This window comes from Lycorma delicatula, chromosome 3, assembly GCF_047948215.1.
Source record: "Lycorma delicatula isolate Av1 chromosome 3, ASM4794821v1, whole genome shotgun sequence".
In the NCBI taxonomy this organism is placed as follows: Eukaryota; Metazoa; Arthropoda; class Insecta; order Hemiptera; family Fulgoridae; genus Lycorma; species Lycorma delicatula.
In genome coordinates this window covers 132,893,671-132,916,245 of record NC_134457.1, presented here as the reverse complement: position 1 = coordinate 132,916,245, position 22,575 = coordinate 132,893,671, and the positions used below count along the sequence as shown (strand labels likewise).

Sequence of the window (22,575 nt, the reverse complement as noted above, 5' to 3'; positions counted from 1 at the left end):
TTTACACTCTATCCCAGCAGAAGAATATTATTATTTTGTTAAAATTAAATAATTATTTATTCTTACAGCTTTTTTCGTTATGACTGTTAAGAAATTTCGAAGAGATTTCTTCTCATTCAGAATGGACTGAAGTAAAACTGTTTTCAACCATCTATCATAAAGACTGACTTTTCGTTACTTTATTTTGTGTAATATTTTTTTATTACTTATTTTGAATAATTTTTTGCGCAAAATATACATAAAACATAAATTAAAGGAGAAAACTAAAAGATTTATCATTTTCTTTTTTATTTAATATTAAAATATATTTTCTGTTAATAAACTAAATTGTTATAACTGCAATTTGATGAGATAATTAAAAATAACAAGTAAATCCTATATACAAGCATCAAGTTTAAACGCACTTACCACTGTGACTCAGTGCAATAACGCGTATGAAAAATAAACCAATACAGTCTTCATAACTTCAAGTTGAGGTTGTTTTGTATGTTGTCAATCTTAAATTGAGCGTAACTGAAGAACTATACCAATCAACAAATTTTCACATGTACAACTTCAGATAATGGCATAGTCGCTTTGATATTAGAGGGATAGGCAAAAGGGAAAAGGGAAAAATTGTGCAGGCAGGAAACATTTGGAATATATAAAACAAATTTTTAGGGATATAGGATGTAAGGGGTTTACCGAAATGAAATGAATGGTACTAGGTAGGGAATCTTGGAGAGCTGCAGCAAGCCAGTCAAATGATTGAAGACAAAAAAAAAACCATAATTATATTTTTATATATTCATCAAGAGTGCTCTATTTGTTTTACAAAATAAATCTTTTAATTTCATTTTAAATAACTTAATCGGAAAAAGAGCTTTTAAAGAAGTTAGCGATTTAATAAAAATGGTAATGGAAGGATAATAAGACCTCTCTCGAACGCTAAAGTACTGTCGTATTGCATAGAAGTAGTTCTGTTGCCTGGTTTAATACAGGTAAATACTGTTGTTTTTTTTATAAATATAAAATGGTTAAAGAATAAAATACAATATATTTACTACAGTGTGTTTTATATGTACATTAGCGCGCGAGAAAGATATTATTAAAAACCACGCTCGCGTGCGCGCGCACACATACACACGCAAGTACTGATGTTGTTGATAGTGCATATAATTTTTACATCTTCTCTGCGTTTGTGTAAAGATAAATGTCACATGTATATTTCTCTTAGGAAGACTAATGTCAAAAAGGTTAAGTTAGTTACCGTTGGTCGGAAATTTCTTCCTCGGACAAACTATACGTGTTTTTAAAACATCAGCTTAATACGATATTCAGCGTACGTAAAGCGGACAAATCTATTGCCTCTCTTCAAGGAGATGTTGTTAGAGAGATTATTAAATTAATTGTTCAACACATCTCACAATAAATGCCAACTTTCTTTTACATCGACTATAATACTTCAAGTAACTTTTCTTACCGCGACCACGGTGCGACATGTACATACTCCTCAATTAAAAGCGTCTTCATAGACGGTCAGTTTTTACATGGAACATTCAGGGGTTTATTTGGGTACATTTACGTGGCACATTACATAAAACATTTGACATGTTAAAATTCTTATTGAATGAAGCGGTTCCACTAATTAAAACAATTATTTTTGGTAGATATATTTATCTGATAGACTGAATTCTTGATCAATTTTTTTTTTGTACCTACTCATTTCGATTATATAAAATTTATGTTTTTTTTAATTGAAATTTCATAATAAATTATTTAATATAATAATAATTTTATTAAAATAAATACAATACATAATTGTGAATAAATAAAAATAAATTTATCTAAAATATTGTTTTAATTTATTTTTTATTCACAAAATTTTCTTATTTCTTTTACTATTTTGACTATCCCTATAAAAATATGTAAGTACATATTTTCGAAACAAGTATTTTAGGAATTCTTTAATTATTTTTTCTTATTTTATTAATTAATATGTTTTTATAAAATAAATGAAGACTATTTTTACAAAACATTGTGAAAACAATAACTGAAAATATTTATAAATGTTCTGTTCACTGGGAGCATGACTAAATCAACAGCCAAACTTATAGTTTAGATTGATACGGTTATTTCGCAGTTTTTAATTTACATTAGGTGCTGCTAGAAAACGGAAGTTAGTGACAGTTTATAATCAAGAAAAATATTTTCTGATAAGCTCCAGATAGAAATGGAGAAAATACTCGTCAAACTAAAAGCTTCGATCAAATTTTTTCTCTTTTTTTTTACTACAAAAATGTATCATGCTCTGTACCATGCACAGATATCTGAAGATATATGTGTGCAATAACGTCAGAATTTTAACGGTAGCTGTGGTTGGAACTATAATACGTTCGAATTCTAGATCTATCATCAATACAGAAATTAAAAAAAAAAAAAAAATCATATTAAAAAATTACACATACGCTCGCGCTCATGCGGCAATCCTGCAAACTGTGCCTAAGAACGCGCGCGTGCACACGCGCAAGCACACACACACACACAGAGAGATAGAGAGAGATGCATGCACATAATTTCTAGGATTAGCCACATTATTATCAATTTGTTTTTTTTTTTAATAATTTTTAGGATTAGCTGTTGATTTTCAGGACAAACTGCGTTTATAAAAGTAATAAATTATCCAATCCAAAATTAAATTTGGCCATTTTCATTTCTATTTAGATATATTATAAAATATTATGTTTAACTTTCAACAAAATCTTTTGTTACAAATTCGTTTCAAATCCTTCAAAAAATAAATTCGGAACCTTAAAAAAATAATCTTCATCCAAAAAGGTAAATAATATATTAAGCAAATAAATTAGCCAGTATGAATGACAACTGTGAAGACTGATGGCCGTAACAGTTTTTGTTCGTTTGTGTATAGTCAATTTATGTGTATCAGAACTGATCACATTATGTATATTGCAGCAGCAGCAGCAGCGATCAATGTATTCGATCAATCATGGAGTAGTTGCAAACGTACTCATAAAGTACATCAATAAATCACATTCTTTCTCCCTGATTATTCGACCTGAATGTATAATTATCATGCTATTTGACAGTTCATGTTACTTCCAGCTCCCGCTTTGTTTTATCTGTTTATTTTTCCCTATTAATATATTATTTATATATATATATATATATATATATTATTATACTTTTTTGTTTTATGAGAGTCTGTTTATAAGATATGTGCTAACAGTTTATTCATGTATGACTGGATATTTTTGCTGAAACCCAACAGAATTTTCTATTTTATATTTTATAAAGGAAAGTGTGTGTGTGTGTGCGTGTTCAATACATACGAGTTTAAATATGAAAGTCATAAATATGCATCCTAGAAATACTGAAAATTTTATGTTCGTTTAATAATGAAAATAATTTGTAGAAAATCTATTTTCTCTCATATATATTTCATATTTATCACATTTATTTATAAGAAAATATCTGCATTAGACAAATTGGTCTCCATAAATATGAATTATCCTGTTGTGTACGAAGAAGCAATCATGCTTGCAAACATTATTTATCTTTGAACCATGCAGTAGTTCTTTACAACCTTGGTTCACATAAATTGTTTGTAACGTAGACTAAACATTCGTCTGAACTGAACATAAACACTTTTTACATAATTTTTTTCCTAAATGAATTTTTATGTTGTTTTTCTCTTCTTATAATTTAGGATTATTCGATATTTATAATTTTAAAAGATGCTTTAAAAAAACGGATTGCTAACGGCTGTGAATTACGAAGGTTTTTAATTCTTTTAACTTTCTTTTTGAAGCTGCATTTTTTAGAAAAAAATTTAACATGAAAACAAATCATGATAAGTTTTACGTTTTCTTAACGTGGGTTTTTCATTTACTTTTTTAGTGGGATCTTGTTGATTTTTCTATGTGTTTTGCATAACAGTGAAAAAATCGTATCTTCATTTTGCAGCAAGAATTAGAGAAAAAACAGCAGTGTTGTTATTATTATTATTATTCGGTTTATTGGTGTTTGGTTAACAACGTTGCTGATAGCTTACAAAAAAAATTTTTTAAATGCAAAATTATGGATCATATCTATCTAGATATAGATAAGTAGTTTTAACTGAAAATAAATACGTTAAAGCACTCCCAACGGTGATCATGGAAAAATTATAAATTGTGAGAAAAAATTGGTCTAATAGCATTTATGAAGCAATATAATTTTAAATAAAATTAATAATATCGTAGAATTAAATATATCAGAAGAAAAAGACAAAGAGAAAAAAAAGAAAAAAAACGCAAAACTAATTATTAATCAGTTAAAACAATCTTTTGTTTAATTATAGTCAGTAACAATAAAAACCCAAAACGCTGAAGTATACAGCTACGTATTCAGTTAATTTAAAATAAAAAAAATTTACTAAAGGATATGACAATTTTTATTTTTATTTGAAGACAGTTCGATTCAAATAAGAAATAAGAATTGTGGTTTTTTTTTAGCCATCTATAACAAAACAATGAAGCAATTTAAAAGAAGAGATTAAAATAAAACGAAAAAAATTTGCATTTTTAAGATAGAACATTTTACGCATTTTTTCTAGTGCAGTAGATTAAAGTTAAAAAAAGAAGAGTTTGGTATTTAAGACAACTGGCTGAATTTATCGTAACATTACGAAAAAATAATTAAAAATAAATAAAAACCTAATTAGAAGGTTCTCCTCAATTGTACTCGTATATAAATGTATTTTTTGTAACATTAAAATCTTATTCTTCGCTAAATGGAAGTTATGATATTTTATTTTTTTATTTTTTACTTTGTAGAAGTTCTTTGGTTGTCCCATTGTAGTTTTTTCCAGGAAATTTAGGTGGACGATTTTTAAACGAAAGATTTTGTAGCTTACAGACTAGGTGAAGGTATTTTTAATTTTTTTATTGCCATGATTGTTTAGAATTCGATTATTTAAGCATAATGATATGTAGACTTGTGTAATTCTTTTTCTTTTTTCAAAATATTTTCAAGAAAAATTCAAGAAAATCGATGGAAAACAAAAATATAAATATATATATATTTAAAATATAACGTAATATTATTTATATTATTATAATAATAATAAATAATCTCGCTTTCCAGAGAACCTTACTCCAAGGTTGACAGCATTTTATGTATATCCTTTGCATTCACTTTCTTATTTTTTTTTTTTTTATAAAACATAGGTTCCTTTCTTACTTTTCTTAGGGAACGGCTTTTTTACAATACGGGATGCGGTTTTCGTAGGCTTACTCATATTTTAAGTAAAACTAAAATTATTTATGTAGACTGAAATAAAATATATATTTTTAAAGAAAATTAATCCGCTTGCAAAAAGGCTGAGTAAAAAACAATACTTACCAATATATTTTTAAATACTGGATTTTTGAAGTCGATCGTAAATTAAGAGTAGTAATTTTTGGTAGTTATTTATAAGTTGATGCCGTGTTCAGAATAATACAATTTTAAAAATTGAAACGTAACCATTTTTTTATATTTTATAATAAAATATATTAAGTGTTACTTTTTAAATGCTTCAAATTTTTCCCAAATCCGTAGATTCTTTTTATCCGATATATCAACTCATCTGATTATAAGTGATAAAAATATAATCTTCGATAAAATTTAAATCTTCTAGAATACTAGATAAAATTTTGATTTATATAATTTTGAATCTTAGGGTAATATTACTTTTAGATATCTCATTATAAAATCTCAAGGTATGTTTGATATATATAAACAGACACATGTTATAGACAATAAAACGAATAACTTATAATTTAAATATCATTTGATTTTATATTAAACTCGAGATTTGAGTTTTACTTTCCGTTGTAATAAAAAATTAGAATTTTAATTTTAACATTTTTATATTGATTTAATATTTAATTTGATTTACTTTTAATTTAATGCAGTGAATTAAGAATTATTTGAAAACACTACACTGATAGTTACAGTTCTAAGTCCATATCACTCACAAATTCTTTATAGATAGTTGTAACGTTGTAAAAACATATTAACTTTCTTATAAAAAGTTTTTTCGCCCAATTCAGGAATTAATATCCGTTTGTGTATTTAATTTTTTTTTAATGTAACCAAATAAAATACAGCACAATATGCCTCATTAATTGCGTAACATTTGAAAAATGTGTAATATCAGTATTAATGTAGTTTAATCAAACAGTCGAGATGAACGCTTTAATGAGAGTTCCCATAAATTAAAAATTTTAGTAATTATTCTAATGTTTATAACGTTAAATATTTATCAAAACATAGTTCGAGCACATTGTAAAGAATTTATTTTATTATAACGAAATGTTAAAAAAAACTAACCGCATAGTTAACGATTGTCTTAAATACTCGTACTTAATGAAATAATTCTTTAATTCTTCACAAATGACTGAGGTAAATTGCTTTAGAATGATCAGTAAAAGAATGCTGACCACAACGTCAATTAAGAAATAACTTTTAGAGAGTTGTTGGGAATGTAGAGTAACCCTTTAATTAAGTTAACTTACGTCTGAGAGAAAATTTAATGCTCATGATTTAATTAACATCATAAAAGAATGCTTAATGTTCTTAAAAAAAAAAAAAAAAAACTATTGTCCTCTTCTTTTCTTTTCGAACCATAATCTATTTTTTATGTTTACAATTTACTCGATATTTATATGTTGCTAATTAAGAGTATTAAATATAATGGTAAGTGCTCTTATATTTCTCTACCCAAGTATTACTAAGAAATTAAAATGATATCACAAGTTGCATTATTATGGAATTGATGAATTTAAAATAGTTTGAACTCTCAAAATACTGGTCTTTGTTGTTATAAAAAACATAAAATATAGGAAGTATATTTACTGACAGTTGATTCCTTTTAATTTCGTATTTGTGCGGATTAATGCTTTTTAAAGCAATTACTTTCAATCATAATTCACATTTAAAAAACCTTGATATCGGAAAATACAAGAATTATCTGAAAACCTCGTTTGGTAGTTTAAGATCATAAAAAATTATAATTAAAATTATTAAAAGTTATAGAAATAAAAATGGACGATAGATCTGGAAAAAAGTATAGCTTTTAGAATCTCATGCGACAAATTAAGAGAAATGAAATTCGACTTTAATTATTAGTCATAAAATAGAATTTATATAATTAAAACTTGATTTTATTGCTCTGTCTTTTTATTTCCCATTCTTGGACTGATTTTATTACTTTTAAAAGCTTCGTTAGAATGTACATTGATTTGTGATAACATTTTTATTACGAACATTGAAAGAGGATATTGCTGTAATGCATTTTTATTACTGATATCTACCGTTTTGTTTCGTTGTTAGCCCGTATACGAAGAGATAAAAATACTTTTGTGATCAATAATACATACCGGATTCTTTCCCCTAACATGATTTTATAACTGTGTTATATTTTTATATACATAAAATAAGATCGAAATGATATCAGATTGAATGTTTAAGATTTTTTTTAGGATTCATTATATACTGGATATATCTCATTTTAAATAACGACAAAATTTACTTTTTTGTTTTAAAATTAAAAACAAAAAAAAAGTTTAAATTACAATATTTTAACAGCGATTGATGGAAATTGTAATTATTATGCAACTATTAACATTAGCTAATATTGTGTAATAATAAAATGACGATCTTGATTTGAAGAAATTTTCATTGATGAAACGAAGGTGGAAAGAGAATTGAATAATGGAAGAAAACGGTTCATTGTTTCAGGATAAATATTTCTTATAAGACCTGTAATTCTCTTTCTTGTATTAGTCTTGTAAAAGTTATTACTGCTATTATTAGTTTTCTCGTATTAGCCGTTTTTAATTTTGATAAAATTAAAGAAATTGAGATAACGTAATTAAAATTAAAATAATATTAATAAATAAAACCGTATATTGAGTGGAAATTCAATTTATCATTTCTTTTATAGCTGTTTGTTTATTTAGGGATGTTCACTACGTAATATTTATTTCTTACTGTTGTACAATTAAATGATATCGACAGTTTTTTTAAAGTTTCCATAGCCTACTTTCCATTAAAAAAATTGAAACAAAATACAGTAAAATAAGAAGGTTTTGTAATGTTATATTTACATAATATATCAGATAAGAAGGTTTTGTAATGTTATATTTACATAAATATTCGTCAATATTTTGGACCAAAATATTGATATCTGAAATATGGCATGTTTCCTGTTTTGTTTAAGAACTTATCTTATCTTTTTTACGGTAAATTTTCAAGTACGATATTCCTAAATAATATTGATACGGCATTAAAGTGGTAATTTCAATGAATAATGAGACAAATTTTGTGAATTATAGATTTAATAGAATTTGATAATTTGAACAAAAATTTATCGAAAAGACTGCTTGCTTAATTTTGTGAGAAAGGCATTATAATAAAAGTGATCATAACTTTTTCTAACTGAAAAATTCTTTCAAATAGAACGATTAATTTTATATATTAATGCAGTTTCTTGTATGCAAGCGAACTGCAATAAGACAGTTGTATTGAAAAGTTATTATTCTGGAAGCAATAAATCAGGACAGTATTATGAATATAATAGTAGAACTGAACGTGATCTTTAATACCAGATTTTTATTAAAATAAAAATACCTTTTTCCAGTTATATAATTTTTAGTAACCATATAGCGCGGGCGAAGCTACGACGGGGATTCTAAAATGGTGATTGTAATACATTTTTTCTTTGTCTTTATTGGGTTTTTGCTTATCATTTTATATTAGATTATTTCAATTCATTAATAAGATGGATTGGTCTGTCAAAAATTTCTCAGTTTTCTTATCTCCCTTTTTTGTTTTTCTTTATTTAAACGTTAGGCAACAATTCGTTGTTTATCGTATACATTTCTTTTATATTTTTAATAAAAATTATTATTTACCGTTTTATCAGAATCTAATGAAAATCTTTTGAAATTTCGAGTTTAAAGGATTAAAATGGAATAAAAATGAAAATTACATTTGTTTTTTAATTTATTGGTAAAAAATGAAGAAATCCACTTCATTTTTGTGCGTGTATAATCTTCATGTAAATATCTAAAAACCAATTTATAGATTTTTTAAATTCTACCTTGAAAGGGGTGAAGGAAGGTAATAAACATTTTAAGCAATAATTGCAAATTTTCCCCGTGTACGACTATACTAAACGAGATATTCAGTCGATTTGAATTCTACTGAAAATACTATTCAGATAAATATCTGAAAACCATTTTTGAATTTTAATATTTTAAGGGGTAAAAAAGCATAAATTTTTACATTTTTGCCTTTTTGATTTAATAGCTGTTGATCTTTATGATATTTGTTAAAATTGTGATGGTAAATTTATGTTTGTAATTTTGATTATGTATTTTGCGAGAGAAGTGGTGATAAGAAATTTAAAAACCAATTAGTGGGTCCGGTACTGACCAATTTGTTGCTCTAAATAAATTACAACACAATAATAGTTTTTATAAATTGAGCAAGTTTTAATTTTTATTTTTAAAAATTAAAAAGTTATTTTATTTATAAAAATCTGGTTAAATGGAAACGTAAGTAATCATATAGCGCGAGCGAAGCTGCGACGGAAATGCTAGTGTCCACTGTGTACATATATATATATATATATATATATATGTATGTATGTATATATTCATATTACAAACAAAACGGTCATCAGATTGTTTGAAAATTTGCATAAAATTTATGTTATAAATATAGTGAACCAAGTAGCCCATGATTGCCTCCTTTCAGGTCACTAGAGTGGAAGAGAAACTTTATAGTTCGTGAAAAGTGGTAAATGAAATTCCTATTTCTGTTCTGAAATGGATTCAATGAAGAGATTTTGTTTTATAAACCCCACATTTACATTAAAAAAAAACCATTAAACTAAACCAATGAATAATTTTTTATCATTAAAAAATTGTACTAGTTAATTTTTAATTTTAAAATTAATTAAGCACTTGGAATCGTTTTAAGTAAACTAAATAAATGTTTAATTATTTGCAACCTCTATCATTTAATTATAATATCAGTTAATTAATTTCATTAAATATACGAAAACTGTGAAATATTATGTTGTTACGAATAGTTTTAGTTTTTTTTCATTATAAATTAATTTAAAATGTAAAAGAGATATTCTCTGAATAAAATTTCACTGGTTTATGTTTCAATTTTAGTTTACTGATTTAAAATTAATGTCGTTAAGTTTTTTTTTATTTATTCTTCGAAGAGGAGACTGGTTTATGTTTTAAGGAATTCCCGATAAGAATTAAATACTAATCAGCTTTCTGAATCTAATTAGACTATGTTGATTGGAACAATTATAAATCATGAAATTAAATTTTCAATACGTCTTGTAATGTAGGATTAACTATCATGTATTTGTTAATGTGTCTATCCTTGTCGCTGATATTGTTGACACAGTTGCTGTTTATTATATTAAGCTTATCTTTGTTCTGTCCTGCCTGTTTCTTTTTTTTATTTTTTTACCTTGTTTTAATTAAGATAAAGAGATAATTAACTATAAATAACTTAATTTGTAATCTTATTAATTATACGTTATATTTTTCAAGATTTTTCTTTTAAATTTAAGATTTTTTTGTAGCATTTTATTTTTTTCTATTAAATTACAATATCGATAGAAGTGAAAGCGATAATTAATTTCTTTTTTTTAAATTGTGGAGATTTTTATAACTTTTATATTTTATAAATTCTTTTAGTTTGTGTTTTCATGTTAGTAGCTAAACAATCTGTTTTTAAATATGCAAATACAATAAACTGTGCCATTAATTAGATCGTTAAAAAAATATAAAACTAAAGCAAAGAGCTGAATTATATATATATATATATATATATATATATATATATATATATATATATATATGTTATATATATTCATACTCTCCCGCAGACAGAAATAGAAATTAACTAACCAATGACGGTTTACTTATTAAGAACATAGAAAAATAATTTAGAAACTTTTAAAAAGAATTTTTATATTTTAAAAACTTTGCAACAAATTCATGCAGTTCAATTGACATTTAGGATTTCAGCACAGCATTCCTTTTAATTGTTTTCTTATTATTATAATTATTATTTTTATTTGATTCATTCACCAACCTTATTATAAATTTGAAAACTACTTCCTCTTCCTCTCCTATAATAGATTTTGGAAAAAAACAGTTAAAAAACTTTAACTTAAAATTAATAAGAAAATTTATTGAATTTTTTTATTTATGCCTTCAGTCTATTCTGTTGATGTTTTGAATTTTTTAATTAGCATATAATAAGTTTAAAAATTTAATAAATCCTTACTTAGAGAAAACCATATTTAAAGAAAACAAATAGATAATTTGAAAAAATGAAATAAACTCCAATTTTTTAGAGGTAGTAGTAATTTTTGCAGTTTTCAGGTTTATCATTTCTAATAGTATTAATTTTTTAATACACTACAAAAACCTTCCTTGCTCGAGTAAATATTTCATAAATTCAATACCCTTTTAGATATAACATACCCTCAATAACTCTCTGATTTTTTCAAATATAATTTTTAATCTTCATAATTAAAGTTATATTAGAAAATTGTTATAACTTATAAATTAGACGTTAAGGCAGATAGGTATATCAATCTACATCACACCTACACTTATCTTTATCCATTTATTCTCAATTTTATATCAGAAAATTTTTAATGTTTTTACTTGAGATCAGAAAATTGAATTTAGATATAAGTTTCAGAAAATTCAGGAGGAATTATTCTTTGATCTAATATTAGTAATTTCTTGTATTATATATATATACACACACACACACACACACACACACACACACACACACACGAGTATATTATAACAGCCGTGGGTGTATTTATAAAATTAGATCCTACTGAAAGACAGTATTGATCCATTAGTATTACACTTGATAGATGTTTCGTGAACTATCAAAGGAGTCATCAGAGTTTTATTTATTATTAAAAAAAAAATCAATAATACCATTCTAAGAACAGTGTAATTAAAATTAAGCTTATTTAAATTATTTTTTTTTGTTAGTTATTAATCTTATCCCATTATTAATGAATAATAATAGAAGATTCTAGTTCAAATCCCAGTCAAGCTTGGAATTCTAATTCTACAAATCTCATTTTCCATCATTAAACAAAATAAAACTCTGCCACTGTAAGTCAGAAGTATTTCCAGTTTTATTTAACCTTGAAAACACATCCAAAAACCAGTTTTTTTGTTCTAACTCCTGTGAACCGATTAGCTCGAAAATTAATAGGGCTGTATTCTCAATAATTTTATATCGCCTAACCAAGTTTCGTCAAAATCGGTTAAGATTTGCGTCCAGTAGAGCGGAAGAAAATATTTTACACATATACATACAAATATATGAGTATAAACGTGACCGAGCGCCGTAGCGATTTTCAAATTCTTTAGAAATCCGCTAAACAAAAAAAAAAACAAATCGGAGTATTTGTAATTGTTCTATTAGTTATAGAGAAAGAATAAATAAATAAAAACTGCCGTCTCCAAGGAGGAGTTGTAGCGTCTCTGTCTTTCATCCGAGCCGAATCCCGGTTAGACATGGCATTTTACATAGATAAAAAATTCCGCTTCCATATTCTCTTGTACAACCTTCCCTGAAAGTTTATGTGGTGAATTCATTCATCAGTTTTGAATTGGTTTAGTTTTAGTTTAGTAATTTATCACAATTTCTTTTAGTGAATTTATTAAACCTATCTTTATATGGGTTTTTAGTCATTTTTAATTTTCTTTAATTTGTAAATTCTTTCCGGGTGCTTATATTTTTCTTAGATAAGATGCAATTATTATTCTACTAAACGGCACACAACTTTGTCAAAAGATTTTGCTGTATTAATGAATCGTAAAATAAATTAAAATAAATTTAATTGCACAACTAGAATCATCGATCTTTTCTACGCAAATTTTATAAAACAACTCTTGCTTGTTTTATTATGATTTCTCTTTTTTATCGCTGAAGCTTAATATAACGCGGGAACAGCATAATACTCGTATTTTCAAATAGGTTTTTTTAAACCAAACATCAAAGCGTTTAAAAAGAGACTTCCCTTTCCAATCTCCTCATTTATTACCATTTGAATTTAGAAAATGCTCCTAACTGTTCCAGAATAAACTTGTTGAAAGATGAAACTGTTTAATATAAAATACTAGTGAATCCGGAAATGCTTCGCTATTGCTAAATTTTAATGTATGAATTAAATATATTTTGTATTATATTTGACATACATTATCTACTTCATTGTGCTGTTTCTTCCTATGTTTCATTTCTTTTGTATTCTCTCATTCTCTTGGCTGGAATTGTTTGTCGACCAATATTTTGTTATTTTGGATGCATTTTTATTTTTATATTATAAAAGTTTTACGTTCTAATAAACATTAATATTATATTTTACGTTTTTTTACATTTTTGCAACTTACGATAACAATGAAACGGAAAATATTATGAAAACAATAAATTGAACAATATTAATTCGCTATTAATTTTCTTTCTTTCATCTTATGACCTCATAAGTGAAAAATTTACTTAAAACCTTTGTTGAGGTCGTCAAAAAAATTTTGGACCGTCAGAAATTACAAGAAATTATTGCTGGTGTGTTGAATTAATTGATTGGTAGAATAATGTAAATATCTTTTGAAATGGATAGGAAAATTAATAACGGGCCTATATCAATATGCTATAAAAACAGATATTCCCTTCTTAGAATAATCTTCCCTCGTTAAATAATCAATTAGGAATTAGAATACACCTAGATATTTTTATTTTTTGGATTATAAGTAGAATAATTACCTAAAGCTCTTTATTTTTTTAAGTATATGTTATTTTTTTGTATATAGACGATGATCCGTCTCTTATTATTCGTTGAAATTATTTTTTTACTACTGCTATGGTTTCTGTGTCCCAATGTCTTGCATAAATTAATGGTTACAGACTGAAGAAAGCGAGTTAAATCGCACTATTATTTAATGAATCTATTTAGGTGTGTCTGTTTACTGGGATACATGCATATATAAATGAATTAAAATTACAAGAACTGTTATTTTAATTTAAAATCGTATAATTTTAAAAACAGACCTTGGTTGTTTTTAATTAATACGCTGACTACTTATTAATTACTGCTGTTAAAAAACCTTTTTTGAAGCTCTAGGGAATTTATCAACTTCACTCTCAATACAGTCATTAACTTTTCAACCAGTCTCAAATAAAATATTTACTCTATATTATTTATTTCATAATTAATTCTACTTACATCATTTTCTGTTTGATGAAATTTTCACTTGTAACATGAAGAAATAGTTGTATCGATCAAATAATATCAAATTTTCTCATTTGAATTGGTTATGAATTGTACATTTTACTTCATGAATATCAGAAATTTTTTTGCCTGTCAAAATATTTTTATCGACTTGTCGAAGAAAAGTACAGTTTTACTTTCGGTTGCACGGTTTGACTGGGGGAGGACGTGAAATTGAATTTTCTTTCGTTTTGAGGTATGAGGAGTACGAAAATATCATTCACATAAAATATAATTTCTTTACACACGCGCACAAGCGCGAACATACACACACATCTGAAATTGTCCATGTGAAAATTTGGTGAAGATTGGTTGAATCGTTCCTGAGTTACGCTCAATTTAAGGTCGACAACAGATAGTAAGTACTACCTCAATTTGACGCATGTTTTTCGGTCGCATGGTAGAATTGGGGAACAAATGGATATTTTTTGCGTTTTAAGGTATTAAGATTACAAAAATACCATTCATCTAAAAATTTTGTGGCTCGAAAATCTCAAAATAACATTTAATTATAACGTTTTGTGGCTCAAAACTCTCCGAAACTATTCGATCAATTTCATTGAAATTTAGGTATGTTGTAGCAATGTATCTGAAGTTGTGCTTGTGAGAATTTGATGAAGATTGGTTGAGTCGTTCTTCAGTTACGTCAATTATTCCAAAAAAATTGAAAATTTTGTGGTTCGGAAATCCCCAACACAACCAGATCAATTTCATGAAATTTAAATATACTGTAGTGTTCTGTATGAAATTGTGCATGTGAAAATTTTACGGTAATTGGTAGAGTCGTTCTTCAGTTATGCTAGATTTAAGGTCAACAACAAATGTTGACTTTGTATTGTGTGTTTTTCATACGCGTTTATGCAGTGAGTCACCGTGGTAAGTTACTTGAAACTTTATGCTTGTGTGTATCTAATATTTAATCGAAAGTACGTAGCGCGTTGTCCTCTGAAAATCACTGCGTTTCTGACAGTACTTAAATTGAGCAAAATAATGCGGGCGTCGGAAATGAAAAGTCGGTCTTCTTGCTCAGAAATGCTCAAGATTCTTTTTTTATAATGTTATTTAACTAATTTTATTCCAATTAATAACCTTTTAGCATTTTAAGAAAAAAATGAAGTAAGTTCGTATTTCTATACTGAACGTTAAAATAAGGAAAGTAATTAACTGATTTTCTAAAACGACTCCTTAATTCAACCTCAATGTGTATTTTTAACTTTTCTTTCTAAACCAAATTCATCAAATTTTTACACGTCCAACTTCAGGTAGACTACTACAGCTTATCTAAATTTCACTGAAATTGATCTAGTAGTTCTCATACCTCAATACGTAAAGAAATTTCAATTTCTCTCATCGTGCGATCGAAAGTAATACCGTCATTTGCTTCAAAATGTCAAAACATTATACAAAATGTAAAATTATATAACTGTAGTTTAATGGATTTTTCATATTTAAACATTTTTGAAAATTTAAGAAAATTAGTTTGATGATAGAAGGTAAAAATGAGTCTTAGCTAACGCTAGGTAATATTGTTTTTAATGATTTATCAAAAAAAAAAAAAAAAAAAAATTACTTTTTCTATATTTACCAATACTAGATTTCCTTAATCTTTGTTCCTTTTGTAAAGAAATTATTTTTCATATATAGCTATTTTAAGGTGTCGCTATTCAAATTTTGAATGAAATTAAAAAAGGATCATAAAATAAATTAAAAATAATAACAATAATATCAAATTACCTTTAAAAATGCACTAAAAAATAAGTATTTTTCAGTTAAATTTTCTTTAAATTTCTTTTTTATGAAATCGACGCCAACTTTACTCTGATGTCTGTTTTTCCACGTCACCGATTTTAAAAGGTTGAAATTTAAAGAAGAATTAAAGCAGTACTTCCTCTTCAATCGATTAAACCTTTTTAGATCTCAATGCGTTTTTTCTTCTTTTCATCTTCTTTCAGTTGTTTCCATTACTTTTTCATCCTTTCCGAGAGTGCTTGTTTTTGCTCTTCTGTAAATTTTCTGGAGCTGTTCTTTGCTTTATTTCTAAAACAGTACTATGTTTTACTCATAATTTTTCTTTTGAAACTAGGTTTTATTTTTACACTTTTTTTTATAATTATTATTAATTAAAAGCGTATGTACAATTTTATATTTAAATCATTATATATTTAAGAATTTGTTATAAAGTGAACCATTAACCAATGAACATGTACCAGTATATTAAATTGAATAATGTTACCGTAATTTCCTACCTTTTTCCGACAGAACTCATCTAATTTTAGGATTGTATTCTTTAAGTGGGGAAAATGTTGTTTTTAGATCTAAATTTTTAATACATGAAATAAAATAAGAACAATTAATTACCTTCACCTTATGTATAATAAGAAAATTTAATTAATTTATAAAAATGAAGCAAGAGTTAAAAATCCCTTTTTTTAGATTATAAATTATTATAGGAATTTTATTGAATTTAAATCTCGTACTTAATATTAACTACATTAATAATGTCGTATTAAAAATTCATAAAAATATTAAATCTTATTGAAGTTTAATTTTAAATACGTCTTTTTAAAAATATTTATATTATTCAAAATAAAGTTTCTACAATTAAACAAAAGTAATTTGTTTTTACTATTTTTCTTTAATTTTTAAATAAAATAAATGTAATGAATTAAGCGCATGCAATCGCATTAATTTTAGCAGTTATAAATTGTAATTTACTATTATTGTAAATGACAAAATTACAAAAAAGAAGGCTATAAACAATTGAACAATGCCATTATATATGGATTGTATGAACAGCATTGCATATTGCATATACAGTAAATTCAATTGTTCATGGTGGATTGGGAAGGGATTTCTAGTGGGAGGTTTGGAGGAACATTAAGCGCTGAAAGGTTTACTGAATGCGCTGACTATTATATATATATACTGTATATAAACAGTAATGGTGCGGGAATATACAGAATATATAAAAGAGAAACAGAATTTTAAATGATGTGCACAAAAGCAAGCAGAACATCATTGAAGGACGAAGTCTATTATGCTCCGTCACGCGATGAGATGAACACACGCTCACTCGTACGCGCGTACATAAACAAAGAGAACGAAAAATGTTTAGAAACGAACTGAGGGATCATATAAAAAAAATTAAACTGTTTATGAAGGTACATTAAAACCTCACGATTTAAGTAAAAATATTCCCATCGGAGAAGTATTTTTCCATTCAGTCTTACTTGAGGGAAAAATCAAGCCAGCATCCGCTATTCTATATTTCCTTGATTAAAAGACGTATTTTCAAAATTAAAAAAAAAACAAATATTGTTTTTACCATTGAAATCGCATTGAGGATTACTTAGGATTCAATAAAGATGAATTAGGTACAAGTTATTTTCAAGGAAAAGTAGGTGGTATTCTCGTACGTCGACAAACTGACGGTTTACGAATCACAGTTCTACTTCTAAGTGGTGAAATCACATATTACAAACGCAACATAGCAGATATAACGCTTTATAGACCGGACTTTATGATTCCTTAACATTTTATCATCAATTATAAGACAAAATAGTTACACAATTTCTTTCTAAATATTATTTAATTTTGAACGTTTAAGATCTGTTCTATCGAAACGAATCAGCTAAGACCAACCGTCATGTCTAGATGAGACGGAGTAGACATGTATATTGTAATCAGGAACCAGAAGCGTAAAAGTTTTTATTAGAAAAGCTGAAATAAAACCCTCAATTAGATTTTCATTACCAATCAGAAAATAATTCAACAGATATAAAAGTTGTATGTTTAAATTAACTGAACATAGAAACCAATCAGTGTTAATGGAGTAGTATTAATCAGCTTTTTTTGATCTACATAAACAACAAAAACAAAATACTATTTTGCAGAATTAGTTATAGAAGTTCAGTACTTAGGTCTCTATGTCTGATAAAAAAATTGAAAATGACTTATTTAATTCACAAAGTTAGTTTTCTACGTACATAGAAAAAAGTGAAACATTTAACTGGTTTTTATAATCAAAATTAATCACGAAAGGAAATTTCATAAGTTGGTAATTTGGTCTTGAGAATGACGTAATAAAACGCATTCTGCCCGCCTGCAAACTAAATATTCTTCATGAAAAAATACTGATCTCGAAAATCCAACAGTTTTAAAATAAACGTTTCGTAGCACAAAAAATTAGATTTATATGTATTTATTTATTTTTTATGAAAATATTAATGATTATATAATAGTATATAGAATAAACATATAAATATTAATTATAATTCTGTTCTTTCCGATTTTGGCTCTTTTTGTTTGTTTTGGACATCTAAAATACATTAGTGAAATTTAATTATGGTATCTTTTGTTCTAAAATGAGGAAAATTATGAAATAATTTTTTTTTTGATACAATTTCCAAATGGTCCCCAATTGAAAACTGGTGGAATTTGTAAAGTTTGATAGATCTATTATACTTTTTCTTGAATAAATTAAATTTTCAGAATTATTCACAGAAACAAAGAGTATAAAATCCAAATTCTGTTTTATATTCTGTTTCCACAAACAGGTTTGTAGAAGGAAGGAAAAAGAATATACATGTAGAATATGCAGTTTATAAAGTTCACATACACAGAGTCTTTCATTTTCAGTGCACAAAGTAAAATTTTAATAAAACAAAAAGTACGAGTAATATCAACCATTTTTTTTTTAGGCTTATAACATAACATTATGTTTGAAAAAACATCATTCATATGCTCTCCGCGATTTTCTTGGCATAGCCGTGTCTATTAAAAAGATTTTGTGTGACTCTTTCGAACAAATCAGTTTGAATTCCACTAACAACGCGTTGACTTTCAAGTCATCAATCGTAAATGGTTTGTTGCTGTAAACTTATAACATAAACTCAGAGAGAAAAGACTAAGGTAGTCAAATCACACGATTGGTGACCAACTGACATTATCATTTCGTGCAACTATCGAATCACCAAACTTTTGTCAGCAGCTGTGTAGTATATGGCACCATGCAGTTGAAACTACATTTCACTCAAATCAAAATTTTCCAGATTTTCAGACAAAAACTCACGAATCATGGCTCAATAGTATTCACTATTTACTGTAACAGCATTTCCTTGCTCATTTCGTTGTTGAGTCGAGTAGCGTTTCATGCTGTATTTTTTTATAAAATACTGAAAATAAATGATCCTTGAAAAATGAAAAAAAAAGAAATCAACGTCGCCACCACAACTGTCAAGTTTTTGCTCTCAATTTGAAAGACCCAATTTGTATATGCTAGACCTGTGCTGGATGTAGAATCTAATTCAGTCAATATGCGTGGTAGTTATTGTGAAATATTTACCAAAGTTATGAACAATTTTGTTTGGATCAGTTTGTATATTATTATTTGTCAAGACTTAAATTTGTCATTATTATTTACTGTTAAGTAAAGTAGATTTATACTTTAAAATGTTTATGAATATCACATAAATTTATAATTCATATGAATTGTTAAATTTTGTTGCTTCCACCGTTATATGTTTTCACATTATTAAACTGGTTTCAATTTTATTCTCCCATCAGATATTTATATTTAATCATAATATACACGAAATTACTCTTTACGTTAGGAATCACAATTTAATATTTGTAGATGAGATATGCAACAGCAGGCATTTTCAAAACTAACGAAAACACCATAGGCGTTAATAATAATAAATATCTCATCCTTGGCTTACTAGGGAAAGTTAGTAGTAAAATAGTTTCCCCATACGCCTTCTTTACTGATTTGAGATTGATGTTATTCATTTAATTCGTTTGAGGTTTTAAACTTCATAATTTACAAAATTTTTTCGTTTCAATTATAAATTATACCTGCACTTCTATACTTAAAGATGTAGAATAACCCAAACGCATACTGCATCCGAAAAGACTAGTAATCCGAAGTCCTTTCCGATTTGAGACACATACATAAAAATAAAATTAATGATTATTAAATATTTTAAACCATTTTCACACGTACACAGAATAATAATAAAATTTATTGCAGTACCTTGTGTAATTATAATACTTAGTTTACATTATTTTATAATCTTATATTTTATTAATTATGTTTAAGGATAAGTAAATATTAAATGTAACATGATAAAATACATTGAAAACAATCATTAAAGTCATAAAATGTATGGAGATTGACTTGTAAAATAAAAGTGCATAGTTTAAACAGCTATTATAGTTTAAGTCCAAAACTGGCTGAAAATAATAAAAAGTTGTAATTTATAAAAAAAAAAAAAAACAGAAATTTTCACAAATAAAAAATTTATTTTAACAAAATTATATATATGTATATTCAATGCGTTCGGAAAGTTGCTGTGCACTAGAATTACGAAAGTGTAATAACAAACTTAATTATAACTTTGTATCTTTATTTCGTTATTTTAAATAAAAACGGATATTAACTGGAATAGTTTATAAAAGTTATTGAAAAGGATCTCCTCCAAAATCAATCACTGCACACGTTTCAATTTGTTTTCCAATACTTTAACCAGCTGATGTACTAGAATGTAAATATGCTGGTCTTGGGGTTTTTAGCTCTCAATCATGTGTGGTCTGTTGCACTGCTTGTTTCGGTGCCCCCCCCCCCGTACCGAAGTAATCTAGGGGAGTCAGATCGGGCGATCATGCAGGCCACAAACCCGTCGAAATGATTCGTTCACTAAAGACGTTTCGTAAAAAGGTTATTGACCTGTTAACTATGTACACTGTGACGCCACGTTGTTGGAACCAAACGTGGTTGATTTCCACTTCTGCTAACTGATAATGAAGTTTGTTGAAACAGCAAAATAACGATCTCTATTAAGTGTATTTTCAAAAAGGTTGGACCCACAATACGTTTACTACTTAGACCGACCCAGACTCCAATTTTGCTTCGTATAAAGATTGTTCGTATAATTCATGGAAGTTGGTTGTCAACCACAGTCGTGTATTGTATGAATTAATATACCCTCCCAGATAAAACCACGCTTCATCTGTAAAAAAGTAATGTCGAGGATACCTACGGAATTTTGGAAACTTCGGAATTACACGCATGTATATATATATATATATATATATGTATACATACATTACTTCAATTTTAAATGTTCAATTACGTGGTGCCTAAATGTTAAGTAGTTATTTTTTTTATTTCTGTGATTTTACTTCCTGTTACAAAGTACAAGAAAAGGTATTGTAATCACAAAAAATTTCGGTTTTCAGATTTCAACGGATATATCCATTTTGACCATCTCTGAATTCATTTTGACTAGTTTCGGCGTGACGTCTATACGTACGTACGTATGTATCTCGCGTAACTCAAAAACAATTAGCCGTAGAATGTTGAAATTTTGGGTTTAGAACTGTTGTAACATCTAATTATACACCTCCCCTTTTGACTACAATCGATTTGACCAAAAGTGTCCAAAGAAGCCCAGAATCCAAAGTATTAAGATTTTGGACGTTTGCTTTACTGCAGTAATAAGCAAGCCCTAATTGAGAGCTTTTCAACGATATGTAAGTGGTACTTATTTTCATTGATTCCAGAATTATAAGCAAATGAAATTTTAATTAATGAAATATTTGGATCTTATGAAGGGAAGGTACATCGGTTCGAATCAGATTTCATCTCCCATTTTTTTAATTAAATATATTGATTTATTAATAATTAACAACCTCTAATTGAAATAATTCAACAGTAACAACAAAAGTAAAAAAATATGAAAAAAGTAAAAAGCTATGTAATAAAAAATATATGTAATTTAATAGGCGTACAAGGAAATCATGTGGTGTCCACATCACAATATTTATCTTTAATGAATTTAAAAAATAAAAATTTTTAGAGTTCTTCAGAAATAAACAAGAGGTTACAACAGTCCTAAATCCAAAATTTCAATATCCTACGGGCAATCGTTTTTAAATTATGCGAGATACATACGTACGTACGTACATACATACATGCGTACGTACAGACGTCACGCCGAAACTAGTCAAAATGGATTCAGGGATGATACAAAATGGATATTTACGTTTAAACTGAAAACCGAAATTTTTTGCGATCACTATCTATCGATTTGTCTATAAAATGTAAGATATTGTTTTTCAAAAACTACTTTATTGTTTTTTTATGAAAAAAGTACGAAAAATAAAGTTTTAGCATTAAAAATTCTGCTTTTCGATTTCTTTTGTAC

The 22,575-nt window shown here is 26.7% G+C and overlaps 1 protein-coding gene across 1 annotated transcript in view; it reads left to right on the top strand.

Annotated features, from left to right (window-relative positions):
* Positions 1 to 22,575, top strand: part of Wnt2 (Wnt oncogene analog 2) — a 239,736-nt gene that overhangs the window by 202,189 nt on the left and 14,972 nt on the right. The gene's annotated exons all lie outside the window — the stretch shown is intronic.